The 24,704-nt window shown below is 42.2% G+C and overlaps 2 pseudogenes; one reads left to right on the forward strand and one right to left on the reverse strand.

Annotated features, from left to right (window-relative positions):
* LOC124463561 overlaps positions 1–10,761 on the forward strand; it is a 51,685-nt pseudogene extending 40,924 nt beyond the window's left edge.
* An 11,079-nt stretch (positions 10,762–21,840) lies between these two features.
* On the reverse strand, positions 21,841–21,961 carry LOC124463681 (annotated as a pseudogene).
* Positions 21,962–24,704: the final 2,743 nt, after the last annotated feature.

Consider the following 24,704-nt stretch of genomic DNA (forward strand, 5'->3'; position numbering starts at 1 on the left):
AAGGATGATGCTGAAAAACTAATACATGCTTTTGTTACATCCCGATTGGACTACTGCAATGTGTTGTTCTCTGGCCTCCCAATTACCTACCTAAAAATTTACAGCGGGTGCAAAATGCTGCTGCTAGACTATTGACTAAAACAAGAAAGTTTGATCATATATCATCTACTCTTATCTCTTTACACTGGCTCCCTATCCAAGCCAGAGCTGATTTCAAAGTTTTACTACTAACTTACAAATCTCTGCATGGATTGGCACCACTGTACCTCTCTGGTCTCCTTGCACCCTATTGCCCCGCTAGGACTCTAAGATCTCAAGATGCCGGCTATCTGGTAATACCCAAAGTTAAGAAAAAAACAGCTGGAGGTAGGGCGTTCTCATATAGAGCACCTCTTCTCTGGAACAAATTACCCATCTCAATTAAGGAGGCTGATACTGTTTCGACATTTAAAACTAGATTTAAAGCGTTCTTGTTTAGTCAATTCTATGACTGTTAAAAGGAAGTATGTGTGTACTTTCTATGTAAACCTGGGGTGTGTGCTTGCCTATGTGTGTTTCACATGTCACTTTTAATGGAATCTTGTTACTATTATAGTTTTTATTACTAGTTGGAGACAACGGGGGACTGGTTGTTTTCATCCTTATTCGTATAAGTATAACCTATTTTAGAGTTTTTTCCCCTGGAACAGATTTCATGTTCCAACCGAGGGGGGCTGTCGCTGTTTTGGTGTGTGGGGCTGCATCAAATACCCTTTTTAGCTCTGTTAAATTGCTCCACTAGTCCACACTTGACCGGTGGGGATCTCATTCTATCATGACTAACTGTTAGCTGCTCCTGGCATTCTCTAATTCCTGCTCTCCTCTCTCTGTCCCCCCCCACACATTCCCTGTGGTGTGGGGGGTTGGAGCTGTCAGGACCTGCTTGGTCGTCGGTCTGCCAACGTTGGACCAGGTTGTCACCCGGAATCCAGTCTCCATGACGGCCAACAGCGAGTTTCCCGGTCCCATCCAATGTCTATAAAGGCGAACAATGGGTTTTGGTGTTTTAAAACCCATTGACACCGTATGACTATGTTTAGCTTGTGTTCTGCTCCTCTCTCCTACCAACCGTCTCTGGAGGAGGGGATCCCTCTCTGAATTGCTCCTCCCAAGGTTTCTTCCATTTTTTATCCCATTGGGAGTTTTTCTGGGAGTTTTTCCTTGTCTTCCTTGAGGGTTTAGGTTGGTTGAGGGGCAGTTCTATGGGCATATGTGAAGCCCTCTGTAACATGCTTGCGTGTAAAAAGGGCTATACAAATAAATTTGATTTGATTTGATACACCCCTTCACCAGATATACAAATACAGTACTACACTGTTAAAATCTTGATCTTTCCACTACATTGAAAACTCAAATTGTGTGTTTCCATTTAAAGTTAATGGTCTCCACATGTCGTTGTTCAGCCAATTCCAGGTTGATGGTAAAAAATATAAAACAATACATGGGAAGTCTGAAAGTTATAGGAGTTGAGCAAACATTTTGTTTTGTTATCAGTATTTGTATTGTCAGCATGCAGTGCATTAATAAAGGTATTGTTTCTAAATAATTTAGCTGACAATAATTGGATGCAGATATATGTTTAATTTATTTTCATAAATTTTTCTTTCATTTCAGCCCACCTTCAGATCTCTGCCCATTCCCCTGCCCTCCTCAATTAACGTATTGCTGATCGATGGTTGACAAGGTAATATATATTGCCTATTTTATACCCATGCTAGCCAGTTCATTTTCTGGATTTTGTCAGCCTTTTGGTGAACAATGTTCCACTGTAAATTTAACCTGTGTGAGCATGTGTCTGAGACTGTTGTTCAATTTACTCAGCATACAAAGCTGCACAGTAACAGTCCCTATTATCAATATCAATGTGGTGTACCTGACTGTCCTCGGATGTACCGGAAAGCCACTGTTCTGAAGACTCATATGTATAGAGACCACAAAGGACCAGAATCTTTGCAGCATTGCAAGCCATTTGATACACCCTTAAAGTGTGTGGCTCTGTCTTGTGCTTTTAAATGTGACACTGTGACTTCGCTTGTAAAGCATTTGAAGTCGCACGTAAAAGATGGATTGGAAACTTAATGCCCATTCAGAGGTTGCAAACACAGCTTTACAGTTGCATCCAGTTTTGCATCACATGTTTCCAGGAAACACGCAAGTAGACGTGTAGAGGATCTGGATGAGTTGGTTCTAGATAAGTCTATTCCCACAGAGCCTTTGAATCAGCCTGAGTCTAGTCAGTCATGTTTCGATATTTCTGATGAACAACATGAATCAGAAATGCCATTTGCTGTGGATGAAACCCTTTTTTTACAAAACCTTACACTTCTCTACTTAAAATTACAAGCTAAGCTATTGTTACCGGCAAGTACCATACAAACGATCATTGAGGACTTTCAAAATGCCCATGAGCTTGGCCTGTCACATTCCTTTAGCATTTTGAGTGAGAAGTTGAAGGTACTTGGAATTCCTGAAGCCACTATAAGCAACATTATTGATTAATTGAATGCAGGGGATCTACTCAAGCTCTATAATAGAGGAGTTCTAAGCACAGACATAAAGAGGAAGGGAGCATTTAAAAAGAGTTGTGTGCCACAGTTCTTAGGAACTGATGGAAACGGCAAAAAGTGCTTTGCACAATACATACCTGTGCTGGAGACATTGACTGCACTCTTCAAAAGTCAGTCTGTTCAAGGCCAGTATGCCGCCACCCGGTTGGAACCCTCTGCTCCTGATGTCTATCAGGATGTTAGGGATGGAGAGGGATTTCAAAACAATCTTTTACTGAAATCTAAGCCTTCCTCAATTGGTATAATATTATACCAAGATGCATTTGAGGTGGTCAACCCACTTGGTTCAGGGAAAAAAAAACAAAGTGTTAGCAGTTTACTCAACCCTGACGGACATTTTCCCACACTATGGGTCGACCATTAATCAAATGCAACTTGTCCTCCTCTGTAAGGAGGGTGATTTTAAGTACTTTGGTACGAACAAAGTGTTTGAAACTCTGATCAAGGACCTCAAAGTCTTGGAGGAGAGAGGTTTTGTGATGCATGATGGCAGTGCAGTTAAAGGTACTTTGGTTGCCATTTCGGGAGATAACTTGGGCTCCCACTGTATTGGTGGCTTTTTGGAAAATTTCAGTCGGGCTGATTATTTCTGTCGGTACTGTGAGATAGATAGGGGCAGATTTGTTAACGAACCACATGAGTGTGGTACCGTTAGAACAGCAGAACTGTACAAAAGTCACTTGGATGATCTAAAAACTAGTGACACCAACTCTGTATGCGGCATTAAGTCTGACTCTCCTTTTAATCAGCTTGCTCATTTCCATGTTTGCCAGCCTGGCCTTCCACCATGCCTTGGCCATGACTTGTTTGAGGGTATCGTCTCTTACGACCTTTCTCTGTTTATTGACACTTTAGTCAAGTAGAAGCATTTTACTTACCTTCAATTAAATCGGTGTAAGAACCAATTCAAATACAAAGGAAATTATGGCAACGACAAACCGGCAGATCTCTCTCCTGGCTGTGAGAGATTAAGAGGGCATGCAGTTAAAAACTGGTGCTTTCTTAGATTGCTACCCCTCTTGGTAGGTGACAGGATAAAGAATCCTTGTGACAATGAGATATGGCAGCTCATTTTGCAGCTAAGAGAAATAGTGGAACATGTCTGTGCACCAGCCATTACAGCAGGCCAGGTAGCATATCTAAAAGTCATTATTGAAGAGTACATATACTATAGGAAAAAGCTGTTCCCTGACCGTCCCCTAAAGCCAAAGCATCATTATTTGTGCCATTATCCAGAGCTGATCATACATTTTGGGCCACTAATCCGCCTGTGGACGCTAAGATTTGAAAGCAAACACACGTTTTTCTAACAGTGTGCCAGAAAATTACACAACTTCAAAAGTCTTTGCAAAACTCTGGCAGAGAGACACCAACTACTGCAAGCCTACTTGAGTGCAGGAAACCTGTTCCCTCCACCTATACAAGTAGAAAAAGGGTACAGAGTTTCATGTGAACGATTACAATGACAGGATCAGAGCATCTGTAGCTAGTTATGAGTTGGAGTCACAATCTGCAGTGGCTTGTAATAGTGTAACAGTGAAGGGCACTGTGTACAAAAAAGGGATGTTTGTTTTGCTTGAGAACAAAGATGAAGAACTTTATGTTGGGAAAATTAACCTGGTCATTGTTTACCAAGATTCTGTGCACTTTGTGACAGAGAAATATACTTTTCCAAAGCTGATAGACATGGGCATCTACTGTGAATTAGGAGCAGCCTCAGATGATTATGTTTGCATCAAGCACAAGGATTTGCTTGACTACCACCCTCTTCCAGCTTACAAAGTGCATGACCTGTCACTAATTGCCCTTCACCATTCTTTTTCAGTTTAAGCAGCCAGGTGAGAAAAGAAACGGGACAGTGACTAGTGGTAAAATACAATGCACAACTTAGTTATTGGGGATAGAGATAGATAAAATATAGATGGGAAGCTTGTTTCAGTTAGGGCTGCAATGTTCAATCAATGACTAATCAACTATTGAATTAATCACAAACAGACCATTTGTGCACAATGGAAACTGATTCATGTTTAACACATTCTGATCATTCAGATAATGAATCTAGATAATTAATCTAGATCCTTCCTTGATCTAGAGATCAAGGAAGCAGTCTTAACATTTCTACCAGGCCTGTTGAAACCCTGACTTCCATGGTGGAAGGGTTTGAAGAGCTTGGTGTGGAGACCTGGGGGGTATTCCAAGTAGCGGGTTTAATGAAAACTTTGAGTTGTTTAACCCTGAAAAGAGGCATACTCCGAGTTCCGCGTTCCAGAAAGAGAGGTAACAAAACCTTTTTCCGTGGTAACTTACTCCTTGAAACTAACCTGCTCGATAGCAGGTTATCCATGCCAAACTCTGGTTTCAACCGATCCGCCCCCACTTTCTTAGCCTGATAGCGTTGGCAGACACGGCATATCACTTCCTGGCTCAGCCGAGCGATATCGAACAAAAATTAATTTGCTTAATTATACGCCGGGAGACGATTTTAAGACTGCGGTTTGATGTACTTTAATTCCCTGATTAATACCTAAGTTAACGTCACCGTTTCCTGTCACAATCTGTAATTTATTTTAGCAACATTCTCAGCCCTTGGGTCTTCATCGATAGTGTTACTCGCCGTGGATTTGCACTCAGAATTGACACTGAAATAAAGAAAAATAATTGAAATTATATTTAGTTTTCTTTATTGCCTACAAATAGAAATCCAACAATGAGTAGCCTATTTCTATCGGCTATTGTTCCTACAATTTACATGATTCATATGATTCCTACAATTTACATGATGTAGGCTACCTTTCTGTAACTGTTATTTCAGCAAATCTATTTCAACATTGTTGGGGGTCGATATATTGGCCAAACAACCAAAACTAATTCCCCTATGGTTTGAAGGAAGATGGGAAACTGAACAGTGTATTAACATTAACCAAATAATGCCAATACCAATGGAATTACAGTTATTTGACTCTTTGGGTTAAATCAGAGCAAGAATGGTCACATGAAGGTTAAATAATATAATCATTTTATCATATTGCAAATTAATGCAATCAATTAAGTTAACTCTTATGCCTACTCTACCATGATTATTGTAAACCAGAGATAGAAAGCATGAGGTGAGGAAGAAGGAGTAGGCCTAGGCCAAGCCAGAGCTGAGGAGAAGGTCTCAGGAGATCAAGAATCCACAGAACAATGCTTCACAATTCCTTTTATACCCAAGAACAACTACAATCACACCAGAATCTTGACCCTTACTTATCAACATGTCTAGCAATGCTACAGTAAGTTACAAAGATGTGAGAGCCATCAAGTTGAGACTCCATCCAGTAACTCCATATTTTACCAAATGAGAGGTGGGGGCAGGTGGATAGCCTTACAAGATCAGCCTTTATTCTTCTGCCCTATGTAAACATCTCTTGGTCAAAATAGAAAATTCAGCAAATTCAACAATTAATATTAATGTAGGTTATTGTTCCTACAATTAACATCACCTGTGACCATGCATCCTCCCGTAACTGGTGTTCCAGTAAATCTTTTTGGAGATTAGCCTTTATTCTTCTACCTTAAGTAGGCCTACACCATCTCTTGATCAGTTTTTGGCACTTTCGTCACGAGGTGCAATTTGTACAACTCATTTACTTGTAACTGGGTATACATGAGATTACATTAGCTACATTTCACAGTTCCACATGCAAAGTTCACTTGCCATTAAATGAACATCTCACTGTATACAGCATCCATGCTCTGTTCAACAGGATCAGAATGTGCAAATCGTTTTTTGAATATTAATTATTCTCACAATGTCAGTGTAACTGACAATTCCGTACAAGCCTGTAAATAAAAGTAGATGTTGAGAGAACTACCAGTAGCTACATAAATAATTCTCTGCATCCATTTCTGCGGCAGCAGTCAATGTCTCTTCGTCATCTTAATCATCATCATCATCTTTTGATGAAAAACATTCTGTTGGGGGAAACTGCTATTACAAATTGAAATAGGCACCAATTGATATTTACTTAGTATCATGTCGAATATGATTAAAACTAAGGTGACGTCGAGGCTACAATCACAAGCGTATAGCCTAAGCAAAATGCGTTACCGGTTCGTAGTATGTTTTTACATTTAATAAAACAACACTTTTTCTCCTGTAATATTAACAAACAGTGGGGTTAAATGTTCAATTTATGGACTGGCTATTGCCTTCAAATGTATGCATTGACTCGGCAGCATATACACTGCTACAGCCGTGTTGCTTTTTTCCTGGAATATGTGCTCGACCATAAACACGAAATACAACTTTTATCTGAAGTTTGGTGGAGTATGCAACGTTTTTTTCGCCATGTGCCATGGTGGATCCTAGAATCGGAGCTCCATTGATGTTGGCTTTCAATAGTTCTCATGCCCGCGCTTAACTCTTGAGTTGACGTACTCCGAGTTGAGTTAACAAATTCATATCAGCTTTTCTGGAACTGAATTTTCAGAGTTTCCCATGTTAGAGTAACTCAACTCAGAATTCAGGGTTAATCTCAGTGTTTTTTAAACCCGCTACCTGGAATTAGCCTGACGTTGTCATACTCATAATTCTAGTCAGAATATGAGTCTGAAAACTCTCCGTTGGGCTGTGACACGGTGCGTGTTTCAACCGAACTCGTTAAACAAATGCCTCTTCGCTCAATTGGATAGACCTACAATCAATCAGAGCAACGTAATATGTTGTTTGTTGAAAACGAATTCAACCCAAGCGCTCTTTCGTAACGTTGTTGATTACTTTATTGTTGATCATCTGTCCATCATCGTATAAAGCCCGCCCTGGCAATGTCATTGGTTCGCCCAGATTCTGGTTTTCTGTAGTTGTTCCCCAATACGAGACCCTCCAGACCCAACTTCCCGACCACATTTTTTTGTGGGCGGGGAGAAGTTGGGCTGGCAGCCAGGCTAACCTGGAATACCCCCCAGGGCAGACCTTGCTTTGGTACAAGAAAAGGATCTGGAGAAATACCTCAGACCAATCCAGTGTCGAAAACTGCTGAGTGGCATTCGGAATGAAGGTAAATCCATATTTTGACAGTGTAATGTGAACATTGGACAAACACGTGACATCAACTTCAAATAAACATAGTTTTAGTATAATTTTTATCTTCATCTGAGCATTAGGGGTGCTGAAGAACATTTGTTCTTTAACAGCCGAATGGTACAAATTGCACCATTTAAGTTTACATGTACAAACTGAAACTTTTTTCAGCAAGAATACTCGATCAAACTTTTTCCTTCTGTATATCTAATAATCTTTTCTTCTTTTGTCACTTCTAGGATTTCTAGTGGTTGACATAGACTTTGGTATTGCCTCTTCACTTGGCTCAAGTACTCCATGTCCCTCATCATCAAGTTCTGAAAGCACATGCTCTTCTTTCCGCTCAAATACTCTATGTACCTCACTATGTACCTCACCAAGTACTCCAGTTCCCTCATCATCTTTGTCGTCACCCACAATTCCTGGCCAGTAATGGTATACAAAATTCCGGGTCAGATGGTACCAGACACCAGCAGCAGTTCAAAAAGCAGTGGCAGATCAAACAAGACCATCACCAGGGGACAGAAGAGATATGGTGAAGGTAGTGGTGGGCCAAATGTTGGAAAAGGATCCCAACCCAACCAGAGGAATGTGTCAAAGCATTGCCCGGAGCATTGTAAGGGACTATCCGAATACTTTTGCCGATGTTGGGAAAAAAGGAGACATTATTGGAGATGGCTGTCACTCTCTTCTTCAGCAAATTAAAATGAAAGTAGAATATAAAAATAGAAAAAACACTCTTGCACGGCGACGCAGAGAGAGAAGGCCCCACATTGGGGTGGCAGAGGGGGCCAGAGAAATGGCAAGAGGCCCTGTGGATCAGTACGGATGTGTGAGGTGGTGTCCTGAAGAACTTCCTGCTGGAGAGACCGAGGCAACCTTGGATGAAATGAAAAGGCAACTGTCCAACATCTACTCAGAAGAAGGGATGGGCGGGGCAGAGAGAGCTGACCCTCTGATGGAGAAGACCTACATCATTCAGCGCCGGTACCTGAACCAGCCATTGCAGAAATAAAGGAGGAATGGCCTTTTCTCTTCTCGCAAAGAGGCCTTTACTCCCACTTTGGTCTGCTGACAGATGTCTCCATCGTCAATAAGTTGCAGGAGGCCATGAACGGAAAAGGCAGTTTAGCCATTCGTTTCTTCCAGGAACACAGCCGTCGTCCTGGGATCGAGGATGTCCTGAACACTTACGAGCCAGAGACTTCAGACAAGGCTGCATGTGTCCTTATGCTCCTGATGGCATATTTTAAAGAGCCCAAGAATTCCATCATGCTTGAGAATGATGTAAGTTGTTTAAAATATTTTTTTAAAAGGTGATTGTGATTTAATTTCATTCTCTTATGCACCATGTTGAACATATGCAACTATTGATGTGTGTTGTTTCTTATTTTACAGCCGTGTGCTACAGCTGTTGATGTGCAGAGGACAGTGACGTTACCAAGCACCCCCTGCTTGATTGTCCAAGGTACTGTTGAAATCTGGATTTGATATTGATATTTTGAGCTGTATGTGGTTATTTTAAATAGGCTTAATGTTCTCTGGTGTCAGGTGTGCAAGAGACAGTCAATTAGACCAATAACAATGGTCAGTGAGTGGGCCACAGTTTTCAAAAGCATTCAATGTTGAACATTTCCACTTCTTTACAGTAGTGATAGATGGGTATCTCTGTTCCCTTCAGGCGACCTGATGAAGCCTAGCACATGGATGCTGTCCATTGAAGGACAGGTGGTGATGGGACCACATGATCGCTTTATCAACGGGATAGCTGCGGTTTTTGCTAGCTACTACAATTTGAACCTGCAATATCCTGAGGATAGCTCCTGCACCTTGGAGTTTATCCAAAGGTATTGTAACACTTAAAATAACACTGGATGGTATTGCTTTTTTATCTTGCTTGGATAGTATTTCTGGTTGTTCATTTGGCATTTTTTCCTGCCTCCAATGCTTTATTACCTAGACTGATTTTGATGAATGAATGATGACTTTTAGGAAATGTCCACAAGATACTAAATTATTTCATGTACGATTTGGTTAAAGGGGAAGGGGCACCACTGCGTGTGCCTTGGATAACAATGCAATATTAAATCTGTAAAACTCAAAGTTGTCTTTGCTTACCCTGAGAGTACCCATCACCCTGAGTGACTCCCCAGTCAGCACTGTGAAGTCCTTCTGCTTCCTGGGCACCATCCTCTCCCAGGACCTCAAGTGGGAACTTAACATCAGCTCCCTCACCAAAAAAGCACAACAGACGATGTACTTCCTACGGCAGCTGAAGAAATTCAACCTGCCAAAGACAATGATGGTGCACTTCTACACAGCCATCATTGAGTCCATCCTCACTTCTTCTATCACCATCTGGTACGCTGCTGCCATTGCTGCCACTGCCAAGAGCAGACTGCGTATCAGACAGCGTATCATCCGCACTGCTGAGAAGGTGATCGGCTGCAATCTGCCTTCCCTCGAGGATCTGCACACCTCGAGGTCCCTGAGGCGAGCGAGGAAGATTGTGGCCGACCCCTCCCACTTGGACACTCCCTGTTCCAGTTACTCCCTTCCGGCAGAAGGCTGCGGTCCATCAAGACCAAAACCTCACGCCACAGGAACAGTTTCTTCCCATCCGCTGTTGGCTTCTTAAACAAGGCCAAGGACTCACACTGACTTAATTCACAATCTGCACAATGACACCCTGCACATTGCAATTTGCACTATTGTATCGTTTGCACTATCAGTATTTTTAGGTTAGATTGTAAATTAGGGCTACTTATATTTTATTTTTTATTCCCCTTAGTATTAGCCAGACCCCCTTAGTATTAGCTAGACTTTGCTCCTTTTGTATAGTTATTCCACATATTTAAGTTTCAATATTCCTATATGTTTAATGTATGCACCTCCCTGCCAAAGTAAATTCCTTGTTTGTGCAAACATTCATGGTGAATAAAATCCCTTCTGATTCTGGTTCTGATTATTGTTTACAGGTGCTTCTTAGGCATTAACCCAGAGCAAGGCTCAAAATCAAAGAGGCGTGGAGGCATAAACCAAAATGTGAGCACACTCCAAAGAAAGCTTGTTGATTTTGAATGGTCTTTGTAAATGTGAAATAGTAGTATTAAAAATTAAAATGTATGTTAAGGGACAGCACTATAGTACATTTTATAATTGAATAGTGAATTTAATGACAATTTATGTTAAGGGGCAGCCCTATAGTAAATTGTATAATTGAATGGTGAATTTAATGAACATTTAAGTTAAGGGACAGCCCTATAGTAAATTGTATAATTGAATAGTAAATGTAATGAAAATGTATGTTAAGCGCCAGCCCTATGGTAAATTGTATAATTGAATAGTGAATTTAATGAGAATGTATGTTAAAGGACAGCCCTATGGTAAATTGTATAATTGAATAGTGAATTTAATACTTTTTTCATTATTAAAAAATGAGTATTGTCTTTGTTTTCTTAGTTCTTGCTTTGACTTTTAATGTAGCAAATCCAATGCACGTTTGTGTAGTAAAATCACAGTTAACAAGTCAAATTTGCAGTATTTTGCAGTGTTAATAAAATTTAAAATGTACAGTAAATTACTGGCTACTAGTTGCATTACTTTTACAGTAAAAGTGTAAATTAACAGTATTTATGTATAATTAAAATGATAAATTTACAGTAAAATATAGCTGCAAGCAGCGATGCGGGTTCCTCCGCAATATCGCATAATATTATAAACATATACACTGCAGAAGATCGAGAATTTTGACATCAAGAGAGCAAAACGACTTCATGTTTGGCCACCATCCAGACTCTGTCAATGCACAACTAATTGAAACCATGTGGTCAACTGGGCTAAGACAGCATTCGTATTCAGGTTCTTGCAAAAAGAGACTGTACCGGTTTAGCAGCCGACTCTCTAGTCCGATTAAACTATACAACATACACAATCAGGGTGACCAACAAGATTATATTAACTAACCAACAATAACATTACAAACATCTAAATGAACAAACACAACAAGTGAAATCCCTCGCAAGGCTGTTGTAACCAAACTATTTTCCACAAGTCTTTGCAATTTTGGACATGCCGCACTGCATGCTGGGTACCCAAGGGTGCTGACGCTGATTATCTGGCTGTGCTCCGACTGCGTGATATGAGTATTAGTTTTTTGTCAGCTTTGGGACAAAGGTTAAGAAAAGTTTGACATTTCAAGGTTAAATTGCATGAAATTGCGCATGGTATTTCAGAATGATGTCTGCCTGTTTAACTAAACAAGTAATCAAAATTATGACAGGCCAAAAGACTGTGCCTGGATTCAAACCTGTGGCATTATGCTTTGCAGTACAACGCTTCAATCCATTGAGCTACCCGCAAGGCTGAGAATATCTGATCAGTTTCTGTCCCCCTCAAAAAAGATGTATATCCTGTTCGATTCGGCCAAAGCTTAAACAGCTGTAATTCAATGATTTTTTGACATATCAAGGTGAAATTGCGCATGGTACTTCAGAACGATGTCATCCTGTTTAACTAAACATGTATTCAAATTTGAGACAGACTCAGGGTTCCTGGATTTGAACCTACGACCTTGTACTTTGCAGCTCACCGTTCCAGGTCGTTGAGCTATTCTCAGTGTTGAGTATTGGCATGTTCAGTTACTGCACAAAAAAAAGTTGTTTCTCCAATGGCGAGCATTGTCAGATTTGGTCCAAGTTCAAACAGCTGTAATTCAGTCATATTTTGACATATCAAGGTGAAATTGTTTATGGTACTTCATGGGCGTGTCACCTTAAAGCCTATTAGGTTTGAAAACCCATCATTCAAAATGAACTTTGATTTAGTGACACAAACATATTGAGGCAATGTGGAAATGTACATAAATACACCCCTTTCAGCTATTTAGTATTTTATTCAATTGCTATAAGTTACGTTTTTAAATACGTCAATGATACATATCTGTACAAAATCTCAAGTTAATTAGACCTTTGGTTCAAGAGAAGAGGAATTTTGAAGGTTTTCCCAAATTATCACTGTACAGGAAAATCGAGCAGACGGACCTTATGGGTCCTTGAGGCTTTTTTGTTTGCCATGAGAAATAAGGCATGCACAGCAAGTTTCAGAAGAATTTGAGCAATGGGGTGGAAATGCTATCACTTTGAAAATCGGACATTTGGGCGTCGCCTGTGGCGCCCCATATGATCTGATGTGGGCCAGTCTGTGTTTGGGCTGTAGTTGTGGCATGTTGTATCAATATGCCAAATTTCAAAACTTTTTACCAATGTGTTCATGAGATAAATTACTAGAATAATAATAATAATACCAACAAACACAATAGGGTCCTCCTGACGGAGGAACCCTAATTACTGGCTACTAGTTGCATTACCTTTACAGTAAAAGTGTAAATTAACAATATTTTAATGTATAATTAAAAGTATAAATTTACAGTAAATTACTGGCAGTAAAAAAAGAATGCAGAAAAGACCCAATCTTTGGAAGGGTTGCATGCACACCTGTACAATGCCATTCCTTCAAAGAGATGTGGAGTTTTGCCATTCCAAGTAAATTATGAAATATAAACACTGCTTTATTGCAAATGTTCTATTTATAATCCATTATACATGTTTTCCATAGCTTTGATACATCATCCCTCCTAATTGTATATATTTTCTGTAACACATATACATGGTTATGTGTTTCAGGTCTATGTTATCACATTTGCTGTGCCGTATGGAATCACTCCGTGTTGCTGGTGGATAGGGGCGGCACACAACCTGTATAGATGCTAGGCAGATCCAGCGCATGAACCGGCAGGCTGAACTGCTCTTCGGCAAAGACCACGTGCTGGAGCCCAACTTCTTTGCTCCTCTACCCTACCCAGAGAAGTACGACAGTCCAGAGGAAGGAACTTCTCGGCATGGAGTTTGCCACGCCAGTCCACCGACTTCACGGCCGGGGATTACTACGCAGAAAAGGGTTAAGTCACACAGTACAGCACTTACTCATAAAGCAATGATGTTACCCATGTTTCCATAGCCACTCCTTTCTGTCAACACTGTTTTAACTGTCCTGACACATTTGTTGTTTATACTTTACATATTTGCAGTTGAAGAAGAGCAGTATCGTGACGTTGAGGAGTCTTGTGAAGGTGATCATGAGGAGTCGGCTGAACAGAGCAAAGAGGAGTCAGAAGATGAGGGTGTTTTGACGTGTGGTCAGATTCAGGGGAGGATCACGTGGACACCATCAGTAGGGCACATGTCAGCCTTACACAAGTAGAGCAGGTGGAGGAAGAGGAAAGCCCTGCACTGCAGGATGTCCAGATGAAGGATGAAGTAGAAGCACTGGCCTTGCTGCTTCTGGAACTGGCAGACAATAGTGACCAGCACCTAGTACCTGCCAAGCTGAGGCAGAAGATTGTAGCTGCTACTGGTTCCCTTCAAGACCACGACAAGACCGCTTGGAGCTTTGTAAAAAAGTACGAGTCCAGATGGGGCTTCACCCTGTTTGGACGGTGTCTGGGGGCACACCCGAGAACAGGGCAGCTCAGAAGACCAAGTTCAGCTGGATGCGGTACCCTCAGACAGCACAGGTGACTGAGGACACCCGACTTTTGTACCTGGTCATCAAGATACAGAAAAACCATCCACCTGTCTCCAGTCCAGCCCCAGTAAAGTGAATACTGCTATAAAGGCGCAGTACAAGAGGAGTGTGGATCGAGTAAGGGACGATCCCATTCTTAGCAACCTGTCCATTTACCTGCCAAACCTTAACGCCAAGTCAATCTCCAACTTCATCAGAAAGGAAGAGAAAAAGGCCAACTACTGGGCGACAGTTGTGCCCAAGGTGAAAGTCTACAAGCGAGTACTGTCTTATGACCCCATGCCAGAGGCACCTAATCTGCCGAAAACCTTACCGGTTCCAGCTTGAGCTCAAGTACAGTACAAGAACCTAGATCACTTGGCTGGGGAAAGGCTTGGGGCAAAGCGAAGGTAAGTACATTCCTTCACAAGTATACTTAACCACCAATTTACATAGTTGAATGCTTACACTATCCTGTCACTCCCCACGTGTTATTGCAGGCTAGAAGTGAAGAAACCAGCAGAGCAGGGGAACAAGCCCAAGCCTGCCACGTACATCCCGCCTCGAGTGTCTGCAGCACCAGTACTGCTGGTGGTCCCGGCACAGCCACGGGCTCCATCCATGATGCTGCTGGGGACATCCTGCAGTCAGGGCAGTGCTGGCTTTATTCCAGCAGCACCGCCACCTGTACCTGTGTCCAAACCAGCCAAGCCTCATAGATCCTTGAGGCCATGCGGGGCGTGCCAGGTACCCAATTGTGGGGGGCAGCGTAAGAGATACACACCCTCAAAAGATACGGTTTCTGGAAGCAACCAGAAAATCTTTACGTTCTGCCCTGTAACCAGAAAGGCCACCACTTTGGGTTTTGAAGGTGTGGTGTATGAAAGTTTTGAGCATTTCAAAAGGGTGGTTAATGATGTATTAGAAAAAAGGAAAGCACCTTAGTGCACTTGTGATTTCAGTTTTAGTTTGTATATTTTATATGGTTTATATTTTATGATGTTTGATATGTTCAATTTATTTATATGTTTGATATGTTTGATATGTTCAATATGTTTATATTTTATGTTTATATTTTATGTTTATATATGTTTTATATGTTTATACCAAAGTTTATATATCAAAGTTACTGAATACTGTAATAAATACTGGACAAAGATAGCCAGAGGTTCCAAGTTCTGACCAAGGGGGGCTGCCTGAAAGGTAGCTGGCATTTCCACGTGCCTCAGGACCCGAACTCTCTGCATCTTGTTCAGCTCCTCATGATTAACTCAATTCTAATGGAATATTTTGTGGTACTTTCCTTGCATGGTTCATGTAGAAATATCATTCTTTGGTGCAGGAGCTGTTGTTTCTTACTAAATCCAACCTTTCTGTCAATTCTAATATAATATTTTGTGGTACTTTCCTTGCATGGTTCATGTAGAAATATTATTCTTTGGTGCAGGAGCTGTTGTTTCTTACTAAATCCAACCTTTCTGTCAATTCTAATAGAATATTTTGTGGTACTTTCCTTGCATGGTTCATGTAGAAATATAATTCTTTGGTGCAGGGGCTGTTGTTTTTTACTAAATCCAACCTGTCTGACAAATGAGATTAATCTCGGTTGTTTTTCAATTAATTAAAAAGATTTGGGAGAGTTTTAATTTATGTATTCATATATAATAACTACAATGTGTAATAAAGCGCCATCACGAGATCCCAGGAAGTGATCGTGATCCCAGGATGAGCAATAGGGACTTGGGGGGGAGGTGAGCCATTCCCAGGCGGTCTCCCATCCAAGTACTAACCAGGCCCGACCCTGCTTAGCTTCCGAGATCGGACGAGATCGGGCGTTGCCAGGCTGTTTTTTTTTTTTTTTTTTTTCTTTTTATTATAAAAAATATTTTTTACACTTTTTTCGATTATTTACAGAAGACACACAATGGATAGATACCACATGAATGCTTACATGGAAAACAAAATAAAATAAAGCAACATCATAAATTGAAACTTAAACTCCCAGCTCCTGTCACCATGATTAAAGAGCTGTTCTTCACAAAGCAGTTATGAAAGTCTTCTCTCTTCAGCATGTACACCAGCCTAACATTTTTTTAAACACTGACACAAACCAATCCCAAACTGGAATTACCCTCCCCTCATAATGTGCCATATTTCTTCGATACACAATAGCATACCGTACATGACTCAAAAATGCGTTTACCAAATTAACATTAACCCCTTGTACTTTCCCCAGCATTCCAAATAACAAAAGTTTCTTCCATTCTACAGGATTTTCCACTTTGACCCCACAGTGTGTACTTAACAACTCCTTAACCTTGGCAAACAACCCAACCAACCTTGGACATTCAACAAAGTAATGGTTAAAGTTCTCATCAGTTCCTTTACATACATCACACAATCTACTGATGTTCCTATCAATTTGATGCAAAATAACGTTTGTGAATATTCTATTGTGCCTTATTTTGAAATTATTATGCTCACACTCTATACAATTGTATTTTACATTCAAATTACCCCACACTTTAGTCACATCAAAATCCACAAAAACCTTTGCCCATACTTTCTCTGAAGTTGGTCTCTCCATACCATCCCCCAGAAAATCCATATAAACACATTTAGTTTGTACCTCTTTAAATTTGACTCCTTTGCCCTTCCTCTCTACAGTCAAATCCACCATCCTCTCCGGCTCTCCAACACTTCCTTCCCCTAACATGTGTTTTCTCCACTCTGGACTTAAAGCATCCATAACCTTCTGATACATTCCTTTTATTATGTACTTTTCCACATCCCTATTTACTCTATGGATGGTCTCTATGATTTCCCCTTCTGATTTGAACCTGTTGCCACTGTCAGCTAGTAAGTGTTTAACCTGCTTCACTCCTGCTTCCTCAAAACACTGGCTGACCAACACTCGTTGTTGAGAGTCAATTTGGGGTTATGAAAGATGGGCTGATTAGCAACCTCAGCCTTATTTCCACACTCATACTTTACATGCTTCAAATAGTTCCCCCACGCTTCAAATACCTCCCTATAAAATCTTGACATCCCCTCACACCTGCGTTTGTTGAAAATCATTAAAAGACCGTTCACACCACATCCACCATACTCATGCAAACACTCCTCAAAAAAACCCATCCAACAATACTGATTACAATTATACAGATATTTCTTAACAAGCTTTACCCGCAATGCCCTTTTCTTCACTTCTACATCTATCAATTTTAAACCCCCATTCTTATATTCATTCATTAACACTCTATGCTTAATTTTAGCTTGCTTACCATCCCACAAGAAATGATCGATAGCCCTATTCAAATCCTTTACCACCCACAATGGTAAATCCAGTGTAGCCAACACATGGTTCACCTGCGATAAAATCAAACAATTTACGACAATAACCCTCCCCCTCAACCTCAAACTCCTCCTTTTCCACAAATTTAAACTCTGCTTCACCTTGTTCAGCACCCCGGTCCATGTGACATCTCTCGCCTCGTTGGCATTTACACCTACATTAACCCCTAACACCTTAATCATTTCTTTTGCCACTGTTAACGGTATCTCACATCCCTGCATATCCACATTTCCAACACAGAGAATTTCAGACTTTTCTATATTCATTTTTGCTCCTGATGCCTTCCCATACACTTCTAATAGTTTGATCACCCTCCTCACACTGTCCAAGTTTTTCACTGTTATGTTCGTGTCGTCTGCATATTGATGAATTAAACTCCTTTCTCCTCCAGGTATAATGATGCCCTGTATGTGCTGATCTTTTTTTAACATTGTGGCCAAAGGTTTTGTTGTGATACTGTACAATAATGCAGATAATGGACAACCCTGCCTCACTGATCTGCCTAAACCGAAACTGTCTGTCACCACACCATTGCACTTAACCCTACTCTTTGCACTACTGTACAACAACCTAATCCACTTCACAAATCTATCTCCAAAACCAAATTTCTCTAATGTTCTAAACATAAACTCATGCTCCACTCTATCAAAAGCCTTATTAAAATCAACACTCAAAACTATACCCCCCTCCTCTGTCATAAACGGTACCACATCTCTGACTGACCCTATTGTGTCCGCTATATCTCTCCCTGGAATACCATATGCCTGTGTTGCTGAAACAATGGACCCTACTACTGATTTAATTCTATTTGCTAATACCTTTGCTAAAATCTTATAATCCGTGTTTAATAAACTAATCCCTCTGTAATTCCCTAAATGCATTTGATTCCCCATTTTCTTATATAAGAGAGTGATTAAGCCTGTTGACATATCTTCACTAACCTGCTCTTTCCTTTCCATTTCTCTGTATACTTTCAACAAAATAGGACTTAACACCTCACCGAAACATTTATAAAACTCACTTGTTAAGCCATCCGAGCCGGGACTTTTCCCAGTCGACAGACTCTTGATGGCCGCTTTGACTTCAAACTCAGACGAATCCATTTCACATACTTCCCTATCACTGTCTGTTAACCTAGCCTCAACTGTTTCTAACACCTCTCCCATACTACCCGGATCCACACCACCTTTCCTAAACAAATTACTATAAAACCCCTGCACCGTTTCCAACACCCCTACATAATCATTCACTATCTTCCCCTCTTCATTTTCTAATTCCCGTATATACGTTTTGCATTGTTTCTGCTTTTCCAGCCCCAGGAAAAAAGATGTACATTTTTCTCCTTCCACCACATATTGAGCCCTGCTCCTAATTATTGCCCCTTGACATCTTTCTTTCTCATAAGCTTCTAATTCCCCTTTGATTTTTATGTATGCCCCAATACCTCTGCTTGGATTGTCATCCATTAGTGTTAATTCCTCCACCATTCTTTCTCTCAGCACACATTCCTTTCTCTTTCTCACTTGGTTCCTGTTTTGACAATAACTTATACTTAGGTTTTTCACCAATCTTTTGACACCTTCCCACCAACCACACACATCCACTTCGAACATCTCACACTTAATTTGCTCACTAACACACTCCTTCACCTTGTCCTTATATTCTGTCTCAGACAACACACTTGCATTCAAACACCAAACTCCACCCCCCTTCCCCCTTTGTCTGTCCCCTAAATGAAGTGTGATTGCTGCATGATCACTATATCCCGTAAATTTATACTGTATGTTGTGTACCTTATTTGCTATTTCTAGAAACGCCAAACATAAATCTATCCTGCTTTGTTTTAAAACTCCCTCCACTATCAACCTCCTAGAAAATTCTCTTTTGTTTGCATTACCCATCCTCCATACATCAATCAACTCATTGTCTCTCATCATCTTAAAAAAACTGGTCCGTGCTGCATCTTGTCGAAACTTATCAACCCTATAGACATCCAACTTAGTACAGAACACATTGAAATCTCCCACCAGAATACAATTCCCTGAGCAGAGCAACCCCAAGGAAACAAAGAAAACTGTTTTTTCACTTCCTCTATTAGGTGCATAGACATTAATTAATCTAAATGTTACATTATTGATATCAAACTCTATAGCTATTACCCTTCCTTTCCCATCATTAAATATTTCCTTCACATTTTCCACCACATTTTCTTTTATAAGTATGGCCACCCCACATGATCTTTCTGTTCCACAGTTTACAAACAACATCCCCCTCCATCATTTTTTGATTTCCGGTATTTTAGCCTGTGCCCATTTTGTTTCCTGCAATAACAAAATGTCAGATGTAAAAATGACCAACACTTCCTCTAACTTCGTCATCTTATTTAACCCGTTTACATTTATTGAAGTGAGTGTAACCATTGAAAACAGACAGAAAAGAATGTGTTCTACAGTAAACATCATTTTTTCTTCCCTTCTTTTGATTTTGTTTCCTTATACCAGCCAATTTGCCGGATCTGTTTAGGAGTGCCCTGTTCCTCCCTCCTGCTACACCCAAACAATCCTCCTCTGACTCATCACCCTCAGACATTGCGGGGGGGTCACTTGCAGGTACTTCTTCCTGCCGGCCGGATACACTCTCAGTAGTCACAGCCTGCTGCCTCTCAAACTCCATGGCTGCACTCCTGTCAGCATTTGTGCGCACAACTCTAGAAGGCAAAGGCCCCTGATCAGAACCTTTCCCTCCTGTCGCCCATGCATCCACTTTAGCCTTTCCGTTCCCCAAACTCCCGTTTGCAGGGTCCGTCAGTGCAACCATATTTGAGTCGAGGCTAGACCCAATGCCCCCCCCCACACTTTCACCAGTCTGATCCACCACCACAGGGCTGCTGCTAGTTCCCAACCCCCCCCTTAGCTGTTCCACTACAAACCCCTCCTCCATCCTTCCCTCAACTCCTTCACCCCCAACATCCTCCGACTCACTGTCTTCATCAGTTGAGAGGGCACTCTCCTCCTCTTCACCCTCCCCACCTTTACACACACAATTTGATTCCTTCTCTCCACATTCTTTGCACTTTGGCTCCCACCGGTCACACTCCCTGGCATAGTGCCCCTGCCTCCCACAATTCCTACACAGAAACTCTGGGCATTCACGAACTATATGCCCTGGCTGTATGCACATTCTGCAAACCTTCACCTGCCGATCATGAATGACCCTAAAATATTGTGCTCCCATTTCAGTGTCAAAACGCGTAGAGTAAGGCAGTGACTTGACAGTGTCTGTAAACTTCACCTTCACAAATCGTGTGCCCTCCACGATCCTGGTCCCAGGCCACATCCTCCTTGTATAATGGGCGAAATTGCCCTCACCCCCCAGTCCAACAGCTTCTTTAATATTTCCAAGTCTGTGATGTAAACCGGCAAACCTATGAACGAAACCACCATCTCGTCATTTGTCAGCTCTTTCGCCATCACCCTCGTGTGTTTGATCTTAAATCCATCCAGCAACCTCCTTTTTCCGTTTTCATGGTTCATTGTTATTTCATATTTGTTTATTCCAATGTATCTGCAACCGACAACAAGGCCACATATATCCTGTGCAGCCCTCAGTAATTCCATCATGGTGACCCTGTCCTCACCCGCTAGCTCCACCAACACCGTCAAATTCTTGCTATAGCTTGGTTCACTCCCGACTGTCACCGTCTCCTCCTCGTGCGCTCCACTCCCCATTGCCTCTGCATTCTCCTTTTCTGGATTCGTGCTCCCCTTTTCCGCTCTTAATTTCTCCCGTCTCAGTTTTTCCACTTCCGCCGCCTTCTGTTTCTGCATTCCTTCACTCCCGTCACCGGTGTTCTTCGAGGCCATCTCTTCTGCATTGTCCATGGTCAAAACTGTGCAGTCTGTCCAGGACATTCCAATCAAAACAAACAAAAAACCTCTCCCCCAAACAGCTGCTGGGGGATGTACTACAAATCAAAACTCTACAAAACAACAATAACAGACGATAATCCAACACAAAAAAACTCTCAGTACAAACAAAATCGCCACCTGCTCTCTGTCCAAACACACTCCCTGAATCACTTCCTGGAAGGGGCGTGGCCAGGCTGGTTTGGCCGTACGAAATACGATGACAACCATGGCAATGCAAGGCTCTCTCTCTCTCTCTCTGCAAAATGAAAACAGATTCCAGCCCCTTTCATGAAGGACTGCTAGTGTATATTGCCAGATTTCAGTTTCCAAGTGAGTGAGCAAAAGATCATACAGCACCTGGTATTCCCAGGCAGTCTCCCATCCAAGTACTAACCAGGCGCCCGACCCTGCTTAGCTTCCGAGATCGGACGAGATCGGGCGTTGCCAGGCTGGTTTGGCCGTACAAAATACGATGACAACCATGGCAATGCAAGGCTCTCTCTCTCTCTCTCTCTCTCTGCAAAATGAAAACAGTTTCCAGCCCTTTTCATGAAGGACTACTTGTGTATATTGCCAGATTTCAGTTTCAAAGTGAGTGAGCAAAAGATCATACAGCACCTGGTATTCCCAGGCGGTCTCCCATCCAAGTAGTAACCAGGCCCGACCCTGCTTAGCTTCCGAGATCGGACGAGATCGGGCGTTGCCTTTTTTTTTTTTTAATCTTTTTATTAAAATTGTTACAATTCACAAATTTTCAAACAAACATCATCAAAAATGGTTACACCACACCCAACATCCCAAGATACCCATCCCCTCCAACAGTTACCATAATAGCCCCAATACTGTCAGCACCCCCGAACCCCATCAGCTAACAGCCCAGAGTCATACCTCTCTTCAGTGCCGTTTGCCGTACCACTTCCTCCTCATCGACGTCACATATATACTTTAAAAGTGTCCCTTCCCGTGTATGTTTCCGCGTCTCCCCCTCGACCCTTTTCACCATCGGTTTCCGAGACTTCTTCACCCCACCCGTGCTTGCCCCCCGCCTCCACCGTTCTCCCCGCCCTCCGTGCCCTCTCATCGTCTCCGTTTGCCTTCCGGCACACTGCTGTCGGGCCATGTCCACCGCTCGCTTCAATGCCAGCGACTCCCCCTCGATCATCTCCACCAATTTCGGGCGTGGCTGCACCACGCCCTTTTTGGCTCCCGGCTGCCACCGGCCTCCTCGCCCTCTGCGCCTTCCACGCCCGCTCGTCTTGCTCGCCGTGCCACGTCCCTCCTGCTCCATGTCACTGCCCGAGTCCAGACCTTCTTCCCCGTCGTTTATGGCCCCTCCGACCTCGCTGCTGTCGTCGAAAACCACACCCTCGTCTCCAAAGCCTCCACCGCGCGCAGGTTCCACGCCATGTTCCACGCCCTCCACTGCAGCACTCTCCCCCTCTCCGACCTCCTCCAACATCCGAACCTCCTCCTCATCGCCAGCCGATTCCTCTCCTTTCCCTTCGTGTGTCTCAGATGGCTGCGCGTCGCCGTCAGCATCCTCCCCGCTCGGCTGGTCACACTCCCTTGCGTAGTGCCCGGTCTTGCCACACCTAAAGCACTTAAATTCTGGACAGTCCCTCAAAATGTGACCTGGCTTAATGCAAAGCCTACACACACGCACCTGCCGGTCGTGGATGACACGGAAATATTCTGTGCCTCTCAAAGTCTCAAACCTTGTAGAATAAGGGAGCGAACGCACCTGCTCAGTGAAACGTACTTTTAAAAAACGAGTCCCATCCACAATATCCGTTCCAGGCCACACTCGACGCTTAACAGCCGAAACAGCCCGTACTCCCCACTCCTCCAGCCTCTCTATAATCCTCCCCTCCTCCAAATAGACCGGCAGGTTTAAAAAGGACACCACCATGTCATTGGTAACCATGTCACACGCATTCACCAACGCTCCTTTCACTCTGATACCGTCCATTAATCGAGCTTTTGCCCCGGCGTCCTTCATTGTGAGCTCGTACTTCCTACCTCCTCTCACCCGACAGCCCATCACCTCTCCACACTCCGTCTTCACCGCCTTCAATAAATCCATCATAGACACCTCATCCGATCCTTCAACCTCCACTTCCACTGTCAATTCTTTGCCATACCTCGTTTCTGTCCCCTTTTGTCTGCCCGATTCTCCTTGTTCTCTTTCTCCATCACTCCTTTTGTCCGTGTGCTTCTCCATTGTCAAAACCAGTCCATTGTTCGTTGCCATGCTAGCCGTCCGCAACATAAAAGACAGAACCACAAAAAAGTCCCCCAAACAGCAACAGCTGCTGGGGGACGACAACTAACACCAACACACAACTATATATGAACAAAAAATGAAAGAAAGAAACAAAAACACCGAATCACGTCAAAAACGTACCATGAACCAAACACTCTCCACCTGCTCTGTGTACCCTCACTTCCTGGTGTGTCACAAAGTGGGCGTTGCCAGGCTGGTTTGGCCGTACGAAACACGATGACAACCATGGGCTACTTATCCATATCCAGATGTGGTATTTGACAATGGAATGTGGAATCTCTCTCTCAATTCAATTCAATTTAGCTTTATTAGCATGACAGTCATTACGACCGTATTGCCAAAGCAAGATGCACAACAACAGATAACCATACATTAACAACACAATTCAAAAACAACATAAGGAACCACAGTTAGTATTGTCCGGAACATGTGGTGACAACAGTGTCAAGAACAGAAAACAACAAATCAAGAAAAAAACAACCTAAGTAAATAGCTACATTGATATGGACAACACATACTGCAAAAAAAATTTCGAGGCTGGTCACATTACATTCAGGTTTTCCCTGATTTCATGGCACTCTTTTAGAAATCGTCCAGATAAGGGGGCTGTGTGTCCCTCCCCTAAGAGCACTTTTAGCTTTTCATCATCAGACAGTAAAGTGAACGATGGTACAAGGGATTCAAATTTAACAAAGAAATGCTGTCTGGTATTTTTGTACCGTTGGCAGTATAGTAGAAAGTGCATCTCTGTCTCTACCTCACCTGTCGTACAGTGGCTACACACTCTGGACTCTTCCGGTAACCAGGTTTTCTTATGTCTGCCTTTTTCAATGGCCAGACTGTGGTCACTGATCCTGTATTTGGTCTCTGTTTTACATCTTTTACAGTATAAAGATATTTAGCCAATTCATAGTTTCTGTTTAGG

Source organism: Hypomesus transpacificus, unplaced genomic scaffold (assembly GCF_021917145.1).
Source record: "Hypomesus transpacificus isolate Combined female unplaced genomic scaffold, fHypTra1 scaffold_30, whole genome shotgun sequence".
Taxonomy (NCBI): domain Eukaryota; kingdom Metazoa; phylum Chordata; class Actinopteri; order Osmeriformes; family Osmeridae; genus Hypomesus; species Hypomesus transpacificus.